Source organism: Trichosurus vulpecula, chromosome 1, assembly GCF_011100635.1.
Source record: "Trichosurus vulpecula isolate mTriVul1 chromosome 1, mTriVul1.pri, whole genome shotgun sequence".
Lineage (NCBI taxonomy): Eukaryota > Metazoa > Chordata > Mammalia > Diprotodontia > Phalangeridae > Trichosurus > Trichosurus vulpecula.
The window spans coordinates 203,111,928-203,128,946 of record NC_050573.1 but is presented as its reverse complement, the minus strand read 5'-3'; positions in this window follow the sequence as shown (position 1 = coordinate 203,128,946).

The following is a 17,019-nucleotide window of genomic DNA, read 5'->3' as shown; positions in this document are numbered from 1 at the left end:
AAAGAAATCAGGGAAGGAAGATGTAAAGGAAGTAGATTCAGTAGTATCAGACTTTATATTATAAGGTGAGAGCATTGTTGAAGTGTAGTATGAATAATTTTTATTATTTTAAATTAAAATGTTCTTGTGTAACTGAAACCTATGCAGCCAAGAATAGAAGGAATGCAGATAGAAAAACATGGAAAGACTTGGACTTATAAATGAAGATACTATCCACTTTCAGAGAAACAGATGACAAATAGAAATGAGCATAGTATGGTCTTACGTATATGTGTATGAGTGTACACACACACACACACACACACATATATATATATATATTTATATATTATATGTATATATGCTTAATTGTAGCCTTCTTTAGAGTGGGGGGAAGTGGAGGGAGGTGAAAAAATAAAGTAAAATGTGCATACCAGAAAACAAAAGAAAATCTACTAAGAAACCAATAAAAGCTGGGTGGCTTTGAAAACAATATGTAGTATTTATCATATAGGTTTTCTTGAAATGGAAATGTATTCTTTTATATTGAATCCTCTCATGTTCTGCTGTGTACATGGCAATTTTATTTTTCTTTTTTTCATTTTGTATTTGTTTAAAATAAATATAAATATTTATAAAACAAATAGTGCTCTAATCAATATGCCAACAAATTTGGAAAACTCAACCACTGAATTAGAAAAAATCAGTTTACATTCCAATCCTAAAGAAAGGCAATGCCAAGGAATGTTCAAATTACCCAGGTATGTTCATTTCACATGCCATCCAGGTTATGCTTAAGATGCTGCAAGCTAGGCTTCTGCAACATGTGAACCAAGAATTATCAAAAGAATAGGCTGGTTTTCAAAGAGGCAGAGGAACTAAAGACCAAATTGCCAATGTTCTATGGATTAAGGAGAGGGCAGAGGAGTTCCAGAAAAACATCTACTTCTGCTCCATTGACTACACTAAAATATTTGACAATGTGGATCATAACAAAATGTACCAAATGTCAGAGATGGGAGTACCAGATCATTCTACTTGTCTCCTGAGGAACCTGTATGTGGATCAAGAAGCAACAGTTAGAACTGAACATGGAACAACTGATTGGCTCAAAATTGGAAAAGGAGTATAACAAGGCTGCATTTTGTCACCTTATTTATTAACTTATTATGCAGAGTATGTTACGTGAAATACCAGGATGTATTAATCAAAATCTAGAATTAAAGTTGCCTGGAGAAATATCAACAATCTCAGATATACAGGTGATACCATGATACCACCCTGATGGCAGAAAATACAGAAGAATCAAGAAACCTCTTGATAAAAGTGAAAGAGGAGGCTATAAAATATAAAAGCTGGCTTGAAGCTTAATATAAAAAAGCTAAGGTCTTGGCCATTGGTCCCATCACTTCCCAGCAAATAGGGGAGGAAAAATGTAAGCAGTGTCCGATTTTATATTCTTGTGCTCAAAGATCACTGTAGATGGCTACTGCAGTCATAGAATTAAAAGACTCCTGTTCCTTAGAAGGAAAGCTATGGCAAATCTGGACAGGATATTAAAAAGCCCAAACATTGTCTTGCCAACAAAGTTCCTTATAGTCAAAGCTGTTTTATCCAATAGCAATTTGCAGCTGTGAGATTTAGATTATAAGAAAGGCTGAGGTCCACAGAATTGATGCTTTTGAATTGTGGTATTGGAGAAGATTTTTGAGAGTCCTTTGGACAGCAGGGAGATCAAAACAGTCAATATTTAAATTAATTCAGAAAAAGAAAGAAATTAATTCAAGCTATTCAAATACTGGAACTAAAGCTTAAATATTTTCATTGCATAATGAGAAGACAGTACTCATTAGAAAAGGCCCTGATGTTAGGAAAGATTGAAGACAAAAGGAGAGGAGGATGAGATGGATAGATAGTGTCGTGGAAACAATGAACACAAAGATAGTGTAACACAAAGTTGTGCTATGGTCCATGGGGTCAAGAAGAGTCAAAAATGACTAAAAAACTCAACAGCAACAACAAAAGTGGTATGAGCTCTCTTAAGAGATGAAGAGTTCTTGACATAATGATGGTGTTCAAGTGCAGGTTTGTAACCATTTTGGAGGCATGTTAGGGAATTCCTAGATGTCTTAAACGATCTCTGAGATGCCTTCTTACTGTGAGATTTGTACTTATACGTAATGCCCAAATGCTTTCAGATACATCATATTTCCATGTAATCGTATCAAACTGTTGAAGAATGATTTACAATAGATTACCTCTCAATATTACTTATGATCTTTAATTCAATAAACTTCTATCATTTTTATATGTCTATAGCTCTAGTCTTAAAGAAATCAATTTTTAAAGTAAAGGATTCATGTTTTATTTTCAATATATTTATCCTTTCATGTAGGCACAATAGTTATATAATCCACAGCCACACATTTTAAAAAGACTTGAATGGATTTTGATCTACACAGAGTACCCATATCAGTTAGATCACAGATCCATTGAAATATCAAAGTGTCAAAGTATTTTTGCTACCTAATCCTGTAGTAGTATTAATACTTGGCACAGTGCTGAGTTATACTTCTATTTTATATATATTTATTGATTATTTTTATCATTAATTCAGGCTTTCAACATTTTGGGGGTGAATTCACAGCATTATATTGTGTATCTTCCCAAGGGAACTTCAGACAATGGATGGCTTGGCAGCTAGAGCTTGGTAAACTATCATATAGTAACTTCTTCTTTATCGTGCATAGAGAATTCTTACTTTGGAGACTCTACAATGTTCAGAAGAGTAAAGCAATTAGTAAAATGCCATCAATACACAATTCCAGTTGGAGGACCTCAGCATATATTGGGCTCTTCCCATTTTACTCTGCCTAGACCCTATAGGCAAGCAAGCATATCTCTGTTTTATGCCTTGTTTAATAATAATTTAAAATAAATTTTATTGATACATTTCATTTTAATATCACCCACATTTCCCAATGTATCCCTTTTTTTCTTTCTTTACCAGAGAGATATCCTTGATATTGAAGTTTTTTTTTTTTTAAAGTTCAGTGAAGGGGTAGCTAGGTGATATAGTGAATAAAGCACCGGCCTTGGAGTCAGGAGGACCTGAGTTCAAATCTGGCCTCAGACACTTGACACACTTACTAGCTATGTGACCTTGAGTGAGTCACTTAACCCCAATTTCCCTTCTTCCCCCCTCAAAAAAAAAGTTCAGTGAAACTAATGATATCAAAAGAGGAGTCTAGCAGTAGTGCTCCATACCCATGATCTAACACCTCTGCAAATAAGTGGAGTATGTTTTCTTATATCTCTTTTTCAGGATTAAAATTAGTCATTATAATTTTGCAGTTTCAATTGATTTGCTATTCTTTCTATTTGCGTATTTTTAGTAACTGTGTATATTATTTTCATATTTCTACTTAGGTCAATTTGTTCATATGTCTTTCCATGATTATCTATATTGTTCATGTTAACTATTTCATCCAGAACAGTACTACTACATTCACGTATTATAATTTAACCATTCCCTAATTAACGAAAATCTACTTTGCTTCCATTTCTTTGCAACTACAAAAAGCACTTCTATAAATATTTTGGAGTATAGAGGGCCTTTTTTTTTTTAAATCATTGACCCACCTAGGATATATGCCTAACAGGGGAATTTGTGGATCAGAGGAATGGCCACTTAAGTCACTTTCTTTGCATAATTTCAATTTGGTTTCCAGAGTTGTTAAACAATCCACCTCCCTGATACTCATATTCAGAATATTGTTAAGAAAAATTAATTTTTTTCTTGCATCTTTCAATTTTTTGCATGATTTTAATATATTCACATTGTTTATTTTTCAGTCTTGTCTCATACCTCATTATCCTATTTTGGGTTTTCTTGGAAAAGATACTGGAGTTGTTTGCCATTTCCTTCTCTAGGTCATTTTACAGATGAGGAAACTGAGGCAAACAGGGTGAAGTGACTTGCCCAGAGTCACACAGCTAGTAAGTGTCTGAGGTCAGATTTGAACTCAGGAAGGTGAGTCTTTCTGACTCCAGGCCTGGCATTCCATCTACTGCACCACCTAGCTACCTTTAACATATTCATAGAAGATACAATTTTGGAAAACAGCCTTTCTGGCAGTATTTTACTCCATCATTTTTTTTATTTTATAGTCAAAAGAAAATAAGCACAAGAAAGTCTGGTGTTCTCACCACCTTCTAATCAGTTGTGTAATTGTGAATATGTACTTTGCTGTAGTTAAATCTTGCCTGTTCCCTTGTCTCATCAACACCAAGGATCATAGTCACAACAAGAGCAGGATTACTAGATCTTTTCTCTAAGGTGCCAGCAATATAGAGAGAAGGAAGGAGGGAAGGAAGAAAGGAAGAAAGGAAGGAAGGAAGGAAGGAAGGAAGGAAGGAAGGAAGGAAGGAAGGAAGGAAGGAAAGAGGGAAGGAAAGAGGGAAGGAAAGAAGAAAGGTAGGGAAAGAAAAGGGAAGAAGGAAGGGAGAGAGGGAAGAAGGAAGCTCTTCAAAACCTAACCCTTTCTTATATTTCCAATCTTATGATTTACTTCCCTCCATCTATTCTATGTACTGATTATGCTGGCCTACTTGCAGTTCCTCAAACACAACACTTGTCTCTGTACATTTGCCCTAGCTGTCCTCCATGCTTTAAATGTTCTTCCTCCTTACTTCAACTTACCTCTTAATTTCCAAGATTGGCTTCAAGATTCAATTTGAAGTCCACCTTCTGCAAGGCATTTTTCCCATTCCCTCTGGTTATTGATGCCCATTTCTTCTCAGATTACTTCCCATCTATTACCCTATATGTGTGTGTGTGTGTGTGTATACACACACATAATATACACCCACAAAATATACATATATACATATACATATATATATATATATTATATGTACCTAGTTACTTACATGTTTGCCCCATTAAAATATCTGCTGTGTCAGGATATGGGATGTTTTTGTCTTTTCGTTTTAAAATTACCAGCGTTTATCACATATGCCTGGCACAAACTAAACAAAAGTCCTCAGTTAGTGCTTATTGACTGACTGATTGTTAGATCAATTTTTTTCCTGTAAATTTTTCAAAGGTGGAGTATATACTTTCCTGACCTTTTCAATATATTATTTATCATATAATTTGACCTTTCGTGGATTGCTCAGGTTCATGGGTTGGTCTAGATGACCACTAAGATCCCCTCTAGCTCTAAGTCTAAGATCTTATAATCTGATGATCATTATAAACATTAGTGGAGGCACTATGGTGCCTTTGGGCCTATTGAGGCAGATAGGTTAAGACTGCTGGCTTCTTAAAAAATGACTTCATACACCAGTAGTTTTTATCATTCTGTGATCTTCTCTTACTGTCCTAAATGGTCAGGTCTATCTAGTCTGATGCCTTATTTCATATACAATTTTCTAGTTAATGATTTCATTTTGTCTTTGCCTTTTCTACCAAGCAAAATGAATGGATTATGTAGGAGCTGTTTACCACTTAGAAGCCTTTTCCTTCTCCATGTTCTTTGTACCTTTTTTATTCATAAGTGATGTTATGGGGTTGATATCCCTGCATTAAGTGGGCAGCTAATACAATAAGAAAAATTATAGCATTTGTAATTTCTCACCTTTGTTTACTCTGTTGTTTCCTTTCATGTTCTATTTCACTTGTGTATTCATTTTTAGAAGAATTCTTTCTTTATGAAAACAAAACAAAACCTGACACACATAAAAATTGCATTTGGATCTGCCCTCACAATTTTCAAAAGTAAACATCTTTACTTTATTCTTCCCTAGGTGAACTGGGCATAATTATCAACATTTTTACACTTATGAGTTAGAAACAACTATTACTGAAGGAAGAATTTGTGTAGTGTCTCAATTCAGTTTTATTTTTTATTAATGAAATTTTATTAACTTTAAGTCATGTAGATTAAATACATAAGATACATTATGTAATCTTCAAGATCACAAAGAAAGTTTCCCCATGGGTTTTCAACTTTTCCCCCATTTTACATAGAAATAAACTTGAATGAAACACATTTTTAGGCACATAGGATCCTTGAAAGAGGCATAGGGGATTGAAAGGATCATAGCATCATAAATCTAGAGTTCAGTGGGACCTAAGAATCATCTTCCTAATTTCAATTAGGATCCAGAGATGTGTAAGAGGTTAAGTAACTGACTTTTTCAAAGTCATAAACATAGCAAACATGAGGGCTGAGAGTCAAACTCGAGATCTCTAATTCCAAATTCAGTATTTGTAGGGAATTATTAATTAGCATTCATATTCTCATCTGTGAAGGGGTTAAACATATATTCTGAGGTCCTTAAAAGGACCATCGTGACCAAGGACTAATTTGCAATGTTAGATTTTTTTTAAAAAATGTTTATTTTCTCAGTATATGAATGAAGTACATAAAATGATCTTTGCTATTGGTCTGAGCTAATCACCAGGCTTACTGAAACTCTCATTTCAAAAGCTCAAAAAGGACTATGATACAAAAAGGCAAAAAGAATAAAGCTGTAATTCCTATGCAATTTAAAAACTGCAGAAGGTGTACTGGAGTAATATGAGGTCAATGGCATTGCAAACCTAGCCATGAAAAACTTCCATGGCAAGTGACAAAAAGACCTCTAGAGGTCCTGTCACCTATTTCTGTTTTTCCTGAAAATTCAGGTATTAATTGGCATTTATTTTGCAAGGGGGGTGATGGCCTCTAGTGGCGTATGCTGTATGTGTATACAAAAACATCAATGTGTCTTTCCTTTATTTTTCTGAGTGGCAGGGGAAGAAAGTGTGTTCTGGATCAACTGACATCAATATATTGTTACAATATGAGTAACAAGACAGCCCCCTGACAGATGGGCCTGTTCCATTTATAACACTCACACTCCCCTTTCTTCCACACTCGAAGGATGAGGATGCACATCGCATGCTGGGAGCAAATGCAGAAATTGATATTTAACAATGACACATTATGTACTACAGATTTCCTGTGAGCGCACACCATCATGTTTTGGTGCCCAACATCAGCACTTGACAACATATTCCATTCAATGTGATCCCCTGCCCCTGCCACCTCCCACTACAGATACAAACAACAAACTTACTCCTTTCTGATAGAACCAGACATATGCGATTACAATTTATATTGGAAGCATAAGTTAGAAGGAAACCATGAGGTCCCAGAAAATCCAAAGACCAGAGATATCACAGTTCAGGTCTTAAGGTTTCTTAGTTCAACTTAAAGTATCAGAAAAGCAGCAGTTCGGCAGGAAAAATATGAAGAAGACTTGTTTTGAGTGTAGTGTGAGCTATTTGACTAATGCCAAAGTAGATGGTAGGTGATAACTGTTAACAAATTGCCCTGGGGTGAGGGGGAAGAAAGGGAAGGTAGTCTCATGTCCTTTGCTCTTTCTACACACAAATACACATAAACATCAGAAAGGACATGGTGAGAGCAAATGAGAAACACTCTGGGACTCTAGAGGCCATTTCAAGTCACATATAACACTGCTCCAGAAGAGCCTGTTATTCAAAGCTGGGAAAGCTTTCATGAACCAGGAGGGCAGAGAGTCGGATGTTTTCTCAACAGTTTTCTAAGCAACAATACATAGATAAAAAGGTCAGAGTCTGCCATCCCCCACATAACATATGCATGTCTATTTATGAAGACACTTAGCATGGATTTAGTAAGTTCAAGACAAAGCTCCAGAGGCGCCTGTCTCTTTAAATCCGTCTTCTACCAAGTGAAATTTGTGGCCCTGATGAATGGCAGAGCAGAGTCATCCATAAAAGGGCAGAGGAAAATCACATTCATTTGCATACAGTAATTATTCTCTGAATCAGGCCACCTTTATTGCTGGCAGAAAATCTACTGTCAGCATCACTCTATAGATCACATTTGAAAATCTAACAGCTGAGGAAAGTAATTGTTTGGAATCCATGTGGTCCGGCACTCCTGTCTCAGGCATGTCAATTATCGCGTTTCAAGGTAGACAGCAGTTTCTAGGTGTCAGTCAACCAGCCTGTGTTTTCTTCTCCTTTCCAATCTCTTTGGCTTGTGTATCAACGTGCCAGCGGAGTTTGTGACCAGTTGTCCACAGCTTTATTTGCAGGGGAGGAGTGTAAACAAATGAATGGGCCTTAGCCAGAGGGTTCTTGTATAAATTTTCCACATGTGGATGGTTAATTTCAAATAAAAGTAAATGAAATGACCACCAGCTGAATTCACCTTCTCAAAAATACAGAAAGGAAATGATTCCCAGGAACTGGTCATGCCTCTTCCATTCTTTGTAATGAAGAGCACAGTAGAGTTCACAGGAAAACTGAAGAGATTCTTACAACCAGGCACTGGGAGTGAATATTGGTAAGAGAATGGTCAAGAGAAAGAATGAAAAGAGATTTGGGGCGTGACAAATCCATCAAGTCAGAAAACGTGAATTTGTCCATATCGTTCTAATTTTTATTTATGGAGTAATGGATGGGCCTACAGAACATAGTTTAGTCTTTAGAGGAACAAAGTTATTAAGTTTTGTCATTCAGCAAAAATATGTTTAAAGAGAGGAGTATTGGTACATTGAAAGGAGAATGAAATTTTAGAATTTGTAGATCATACAATCATAGAACTAGAAACGGAAGATGCACCAAAATAACTAGGACATATACAAAACATGACTTGAAAAGCAACTATACAACCAGAGCCCCTGCCCTTGACTTTATGTGATCTTTTAAGGTTTCTGGATTTCATATCTGTTAGCAAAGGGATAAAGGCACCTACATTTCGAAAGCTCAAAAAGAATTTAAATGCAAGAAGGAAAAAAGTGGGTAAATGAAATTTAAGGACTGCAAAAAGTACACTTAAGCAGCTTGAAGTCTATGACTCTACAGATCTAACCACGGGAAACTCCCAAGACAAACAGTAACCAAGTCACATGGTTCACCTGCTTCCAAGTACTCCTCCTCATTGGACAAGTAATTTAATAAGATCTAAGCACATAAAATTTCTCTGTCATTGCATTATTTCAGGCTAGTAATGGTTTCCATTAAGTTACTTGGACCTCAGGTGTGTAAAAGAATCTAAATTTATGTAGTTTTTCCTAATTTTTATTCTTTCTTTGCCTCTTACTCATAATTTTTCTTGAGTGGTGGGAGGGAGATATCTCAAAGAATTAAGAGAGTTACAAGCCAAAAGGACCACTGGGATTTGATCAGAGAACATTTCTTCAATTAACTAGTGTTTTCTTTGTTTTTAATATCTCCCCAAATTCATTATGAGTATATGACTGAAACACTGGTATGTAACACAGTAGAGTAAAGTTGCTTTCCAGACCACGGAGAGAGAGGATATGTGAAGGGTCTGCTTTCCTATTTGTGAATCTAGCAGTGGCAAGTTTGCTAAAATTGGTTTTGTTTGGGTGAAGGAAAAAGATGCTATGGAAAAAAAAAAGATGCTTCTTCTGTCTATTGTCTGAAACAAACCTTAGAAAATATGTCCTAAGTTCTAATTTCCTTCTCTTAGGAAAGTACATCATCTCTGTCCTCTTACAGATATTTCAAACTGTCTGTTTTTAATGCTATGTCTTGATGGTAGCAAGTGAATATTTTAATTCTTCCATGATATCCTCTTGTATGGTATAGAGCTTAGTGAATTTAGAAAGAGTTCTTTAAAAAATAGTTGTCAGTGAGTAGAGCACCAGCCCTGGAGTCAGGAGGACCTGAGTTCAAATCCGGCCTCAGACACTTGACACACTTACTAGCTGTGTGACCTTGGGCAAGTCACTTAACCCCAATTGCCCTGCCTTCCCCCTCTCCCCGCAAAAAAAAAATAGTTCTCCAGAATTTCGAAATACTTGTTTGTTTGTTTTTTTGTGGGGGAGGAGTCACCCTCCCCCATCAATACAGAACCCAGTCCCTATCTGCCCAAGTAGATAGATAGATGATATGAATTGCTATAGTTAGATAAATTCATCACTTGGGGACCACCCTTCTGATAGTGAGACTCTTTGAATTTAGCAAAACTCATCCTCAGAAAACAGACACACATTTGGATTTGTACTTAAAGTTGTTCCAGCCTGGCAGGATGTGAGAAACTTGATACTCTACTGGGATAGTGTTTGATCAAATTGAACAAACATTTGCTAAACGTTGACTATGTACAATGCACTGTGATAGATTGGGGAGGGGTACATAAATGAAAAAAAATTTATATTGCTTTTTCCTGAAAGAACTAACAAACTTATGGGAAAATACAACCTTTTCTGTCTCTTCTTCTCTCCATACTTCACCATCATACCACAGATGCTTTCTCAAGTTAGAAGTTCCCTGGGTTCCTGTGGTCTTCTCACCGTGGAACATCTCTCCTCTCCCGGGGCCCCCTTCTCTCATTGGTAAACTCCTCCAGAAACCTCGATTTTAAGGAAGGGCTCAAGCTAGATAAGATTTATTCCCTGTTATTGACCTTCTGATCACTCTTTATGCCCCCTTTCCAGGTAAACTCGCCTACTCCCCATTTCCAGCTCCTGTTTATGTGTTGCCTTTCTCATTAGAACGTGAGGTTTTTGAGGACAGATACTCTCTTTGCTTGTGTCTCCAGCACTTAGCATAGAGCCTGGAAAATAGTAAGTGCTTAATAAATGTTTGATTTGAATTGACACAACATGTACACACATAATTGTTACTCAAAGTAGAATGTGACAACGACAAAGAAGAAAGATAAAGATTTTTAAAAACATTGAGAAATGGAGAGATCACTTTCATCATGTGAGACCAAGGAAGAAGATGTTTCTGGGTCTTTGACATCACAAACAGTGGTGCTATGAATATTTTTATATTTATGGTATCCTTTTTGTCTTTGGACTGAGCAGAAATAAAATCTCTAGATCAAAGAGAATGAACAGTTTCTATCATAGTTCTAAATTGTTTCTCAGAGTGATTGAACCAATTCAGTTTCGCCAACGATATATTAATATTTTTGTCTTCTGGAAGCCCCCTTTAATTTTGAGTATTTCCATCTTTCGTCACCTTTGCAAAATTGATGAAGTTAAGCCTGAGTTTTAAAATTTTATATTCCTCTTATTATTAAGTGGGAGAAAGTTTTCATATAGTAATTTACTGTTGTCTATACTTATGTAAATTTCACATCCTGTGATAACTCATTGATAGATAGATAGATAGATAGATAGATAGATAATAGATAGATAATAAAATTATTATCAAAAACATTTAAGGCAAAGATTTTACCCCCATTTATAGATTCTTCTCTTTTCCTATCCAATTTTGTCTGAAAAAAAGTTTAGCTTTAAAAATTGGAAATCATCTACTTTTTAAGGATCATTTCTATGCTTTCCTTGGTTAAGAACTGTCCTCCTAGCAATAGTTGTGAAAGGCACAACCTTCAATTTTTTTCTATTTTTTAAATGTTTTAACATTTTATACTCATGTAATTATCCTTTGGGAATTTATTGTAGTATGTGGTAAATATTATGCTACAAACCTATTTTTTTTTCCTAATTGTCTCTTCAGTTCTTGCCAAATAGGGACTCTTTCCCCAAGTCATTTATATTCTTATTCCGATTCTCCTTCCACTGAAGCATGCTAAGTGGTATAAGGTAAGGGGACAAAGGCACCCGTACTTTCAGTTCTAGATTTATGATTCTACGTATGATCGTCAGTATGAACAATTAGAAAGGGGAGGGGGAAGGCCTTTACAGAGGACAAATAACATGACAAATTCCAAGTATTTTAGAACATACACAGCAAATATCACTCCAAACATTAATTTAAAATTCAAATTGTTCCAAGAGCTAGATTGTTTTTTTCTTTCTCTAGCTGGAATACTTTGTTCTTTAATGGGACATGCTGTGGTAGTAGGATTATTAGAATTAAAACTTTCTAGACATTCCTCCCTACCACTATTCTATGTACATTATGTACTTCTGAAATATGCTGAATTCATACTATTAAAAATAGTCTTCAGTATCCATTGAACTTGAATGAAACAAGATTTAATTATGACATTCCCACTTGCAATATGCTCCCTGAATATAACATGTACCATTTCACTTTTAAAGACCACTTTTAATGACTTCATAGAGCACTTACCATTTCTACTGTGCTTCTTTCTCATCCCTTTGGAAACATCCTGAAAGTCACCAAATCACAAAATTTCAGAGTTAGAAGGCTATATAGTGTAACCCACATCTGAAAAGAATCCTTTTTACAATATACCAAACATATGGCTACCTAGTCTTTGTTTGGATGCTTCTAATGAGAGGAAATTCACTACTTCCCAAGGCAGCCTATTCCATTTAAGCATAATTATTAGGGAAATTTTCAACTTTTTGTAACTTCTAATAGTTTTTTCTTCTGGAAACAAATGGAGACAAAACTAAAAGCACAATCTAATCTTTCTCCCATATGACAGCCCTTCAAATATAAGATAGTCATCGTGTTCCTGCTTTTCTCCAAGGCAAAAACATCCTTGTTATTATCATACTATGGTGACCTTATAGCTCTTTACCATCATCTGGAAACTCTCCAGCTTATCAACAAACTTCTCAAAATTGAGCACGACAATCCCTATATTATGAAAATAGAATAAAACAATCGACAAAGGAGAAACCATGCACTTCTTCTTGGAAATATTATGGCAGTGCCTTGAGAATACCTCAGTATCCATCCCGTAGTCACAATAGAAAAGTTTAAGGAATTATGGTGGAGATTGCCTGTGTCAATGTAGATCACCAATATACATTATCTGTGGATAAATTACATGTTTAATTTCTGTCAAGAATTCACTGCTAACAAAGAAAAGAAAAAAATCAGTATTGCTAAGGGCCATTACAGCTCAGCCAAAAAAAATACAAGTCTTAATTAATTTCTTGAGCTCTTTTGCTGTTTATTCCCTCCCCCCTTTCCCCATCCTTATCCAAATAGTTGGCTGGTACCCTGGATTGATTGTTACTCTTATCTTCCAGTCCTTCACTCTAGCAAAGGTGGTAATAATCAGTTGTCATCCTAAGACAAAGTTACTTCCAGTCTCTCTTTTCTCCAATTTATCCTCCATACAATTGCCAAAAAAAAAAAAATTCTTCATAATGCACATGTGTAACCATATCTCTTCTCTGCTCAAGAGTCACTCTTGGCTCCCTATTGAATCTAGGATAAAATATACATTTCTCAGTTTGTCACCTAAATACCTTCATATTCTGGCCCTAGTCTTTCTTTCCAGAATTATTTCATAATATTCTTATTTAAAGACTATATCAACTTGCAAATCTGCATACTTACTCTTCCTCAAAAAATATTCAACCTTCTCAATCTCTGCCTTTGGACAAGCTATCTCTCATGCATAAAATATACGCTTCCTCAGCTTCACCTCTTAGAAACTTTTGCATCCTTCAAAAATCAGCTTATGTTCTAGCTCCTCCCTTTTCCTCTATTTTTTAATATTCTCTCCCACATCAAGTTACCTTGCACATTCTTATCTGTGTACAGTATTTCATTTTTGTCTTTGTATATCCATCATCTACTACAACACCATGCACATAGTAGGTGAAATATTTTTACCAGATGAGAGAGGCAGCTAAGTGGCATAGTCAATAGAGTGCTGGACTTGTAGCCCAGAAGGCTTGAATTCAAATTCTACCATAGATACTTACTGTGTGACCACAAGCAAATCTCCGTTTGCTTTAGTTTCCTCTGTAAAAAATAAGGATAATAATAGCCCTCACCTCCTAGGGTTGTTGTGTGGATCAAATGAGATAATATTTGTAAAGCGCCTCACAAACCTTAAAACATGGAATAAATGATAGCTATTATTAAGTAGCTGCTACTGTTTAGATTCAAGCACAATAAAGTGATATCAAAGTTGTAAAGAGCTTTGCTCCTCCTCCTTTACTCTGTGCCTAAAGCAAGTGGCACTGTTCTGCTGTTTATTAGGGGATAAAAACCTGCCAATGTTGGCTTGCTGGATTGGTAGTTAGAAAACTATACCAACGTCAGTGTTTGCCTTCTTCTTCAGATTAAAATTTGTCAGAGAAGAAAATCATTAAACCTATCACCTCAGATAAAGATCAGATGTTGATTTCAATTAGAAGAAAGCAAATACTATACCCTATGTACTCCATTAACTCTCTGAATTGTCCTGTTGCTATGCTGGGGAGAAATGGAACAGATCTAGAACAGGTTCTGCTGACTTCAGTTTTCAACAAACTTCAAATAGTTTCCAAGATGAGCAACTATGATATGAAAAAGAAAGACTGCTTCAGTAATTGGTCCTTTTTATTATTTAATTTTTTTTTCAATTTTCTTCAATTTCTCAAATTTTTGATAATTTTTCTTTTAAATTTGAAAATTGTAACTGAAATTCAATTGTAATTGTAATGGAAATTGAAATGTAATTGAAAATAATTTCCATATTTTCTGCCCTCCCCTCCATTCTTTCCACCTTCTTTGAAAAGGCAAGCAATTTTATATAGATTATTCATGTGCAGTCATGCAATAATCTCCATATTAGTCACATTACAAAAGAAATTGCAGACCAAACAAAAACCACTAAAATAATAAATTTTTTAAAAAAGTATGCTTCAATCTTTGTTCAGTCTCCATCAGTTCTTTCTCTGGAGGTGGATAGCATTTTTCATCATAAATCCTTTGAAATTGTCTTAAATTATTATATTACCAACAACAGCTAATTCACTCACAGCTGATCATCATACTATATTGCTGTTGTGTATAGTGGTTTCCTGGTTCTGCTCATTTCACTTTGCATCAATTTATGTAAGTCTCTTGAGGTTTTTTTCTGAATATACTTGTGTCATAAAAGGAATGTGGTAGAACTCCTTCTTTGATTATTTTCCCAAACAGACTATATAATATTAGAATTAATTGTTCTTTAAATATTTGGTAGAATTCACTTGTAAATTCATCTGGTTCTCAGGATTGCTTCTTAGGGAGCTTATTGATGGCTTGTTCAATTTCTTTTTCTAAGACAGGGTTATTTAAGTATTCATAGACTCTTCTATTAATCTGGGCAATTTATATGTTTGTAAGTATTCATCTACTTCATTTAGATTGTCAGATTTGTTGGCATATAATTGGGCAAAATAGCTCTTGATAATTGCTTTAATTTCAACATCATTGGTGGTAAAGTCACCATTTCATTTTTAATTCTGGTAATTTAGTTTTAGTTTTCTTTTTTCTTTTAAATCAAATTAACCAATACTTTACCTATTTTTTCATAAAACCATCACCTAGTTTTATTAGTTCAATGCTTTTCTTACTTTCAACTTTATTAATCTCCCTCTCTCATTTTTCAGGATTCTATTTTGTTGTTTAAATTGGGAATTTTAATTTGTTCTTTTTCCAGTTTTTTTTAGTTGAAATTCAATTTATTTATATGTTCTTTCTCTCTTTTATGGATGTCCACATTTAGAGATATTAAATTTCCTCTAAGTGCTGTTTTGGCTATATCACATAAATTTTAGTATGTTGCTTCATTGTTGTCATTCTCTTTAATGAAACTATTGATTGTGTCTATCATTTGTTGTTTGACTCACTCATTTTTTAGGATTAGATTATTTAGTTTCCAGTTAATTTTTAGTCTGTTTCCATGGTCCTTTATTGAATATATATACATATATATAGTATTATGGTATGAAAAGGATGCATTTAATAGTTCTCCTTTTCTGCATTTGGTTGTGAGGTTTTTATGCCCTGATGCATGTCAATTTTCGTGAAATATGCCATGTACATGTGTGAAAAAGATATGCTCCTTTCTACTATCATTCAATTTTTTTCAGTGATCTATCATATCTAACTTCTAAAATTCTAGTAATCTCCTTAATTTTTTCTTGTTTATTTTTTATTAGATTTATCTAGTTCTGAGAAGAGAAAGTTGGTGCCCCCACTAGAATGGTTTTACTATTTCCTCCTCTTACTCATATAACTTTTCTTTTAATAATTTGAATGCTATGCCATTTGGTACATATATGTTTAGTATTAAAATTATTTCATTGTTTATGGTACCTGATCACCAGATGTATTTTTCCTGCTTATCTCTTTTAATTAGACCTATTTTTGCTTGGTCTGAGATCATGATTACTACTCCTATTTTTTTTATCTTAGCTGAAGGAAAATAGATTTTGCTCCATCTCTTATTATTACTCTGTGTGTCTCTCTGTTACAAGTGTGTTTCTTCTAAACAACATGTTGAATTCTGATTTTTAATCCATTCTGCTATCCACTTCCATGTTTTTGGTGAGTTAATCCCATTTACATTCATAGTTATGATTATTAATTGTGTTTTTATCTCCATCTTACTTTTCTCTGTTTATCATGTTTTCGCTTTTTACCCTTTCCCTCCTTAAAATTCTAGTTTGCTTTTCATCACTACCTCTCTTAATTTGCCATCATTTCTATCAGCCCCTCTCTCTCTTATTCCCTTCTCCTCCTACTTCGCTTTAGGGTAAGACAGATTTCTATACCAAACTGAATGTATATGTTATTCCTTTTTTGTCAGTTCTGATGAGCATAAAGTTTAAGCATTCAATCACCCCATCCTCTGCTCCATTGCAAAAGCTCTTCTTTTCACACCTCTTTTATGTGAGATAATGTTCCCCACCTTCCTCATTCTTCCCCCTTTTACCAGTGTATCCATTTTTCTCATCACTTCATTTTCATTTTTTTTTAAATCATTCCATCATACTCAACTCATCCCCATGCACTCTATGTATACTTTTTCTAACTTCTCTAATAATAGTAAAGTTAACATCTTCCCATATAGGTACATAAACATTTTGACCTTATTGATTCCCTTACAACTTCTCTTTCATGTTTGCCTTTTTATGCTTCTCTTAAATCTTGTATTTGAAAGTTAAATTTTCTATTCAGTGTTGGTCTTTTCAGCAGGAATACTTGAAAGTCCTCTATTTCATCAAATTTCCACTTTTCTCTTAAAGGATTATACTCAGTTTTGCTGGGTAAATTATTCTTGGTTGTAAACGTACCTCTTTTGCCTT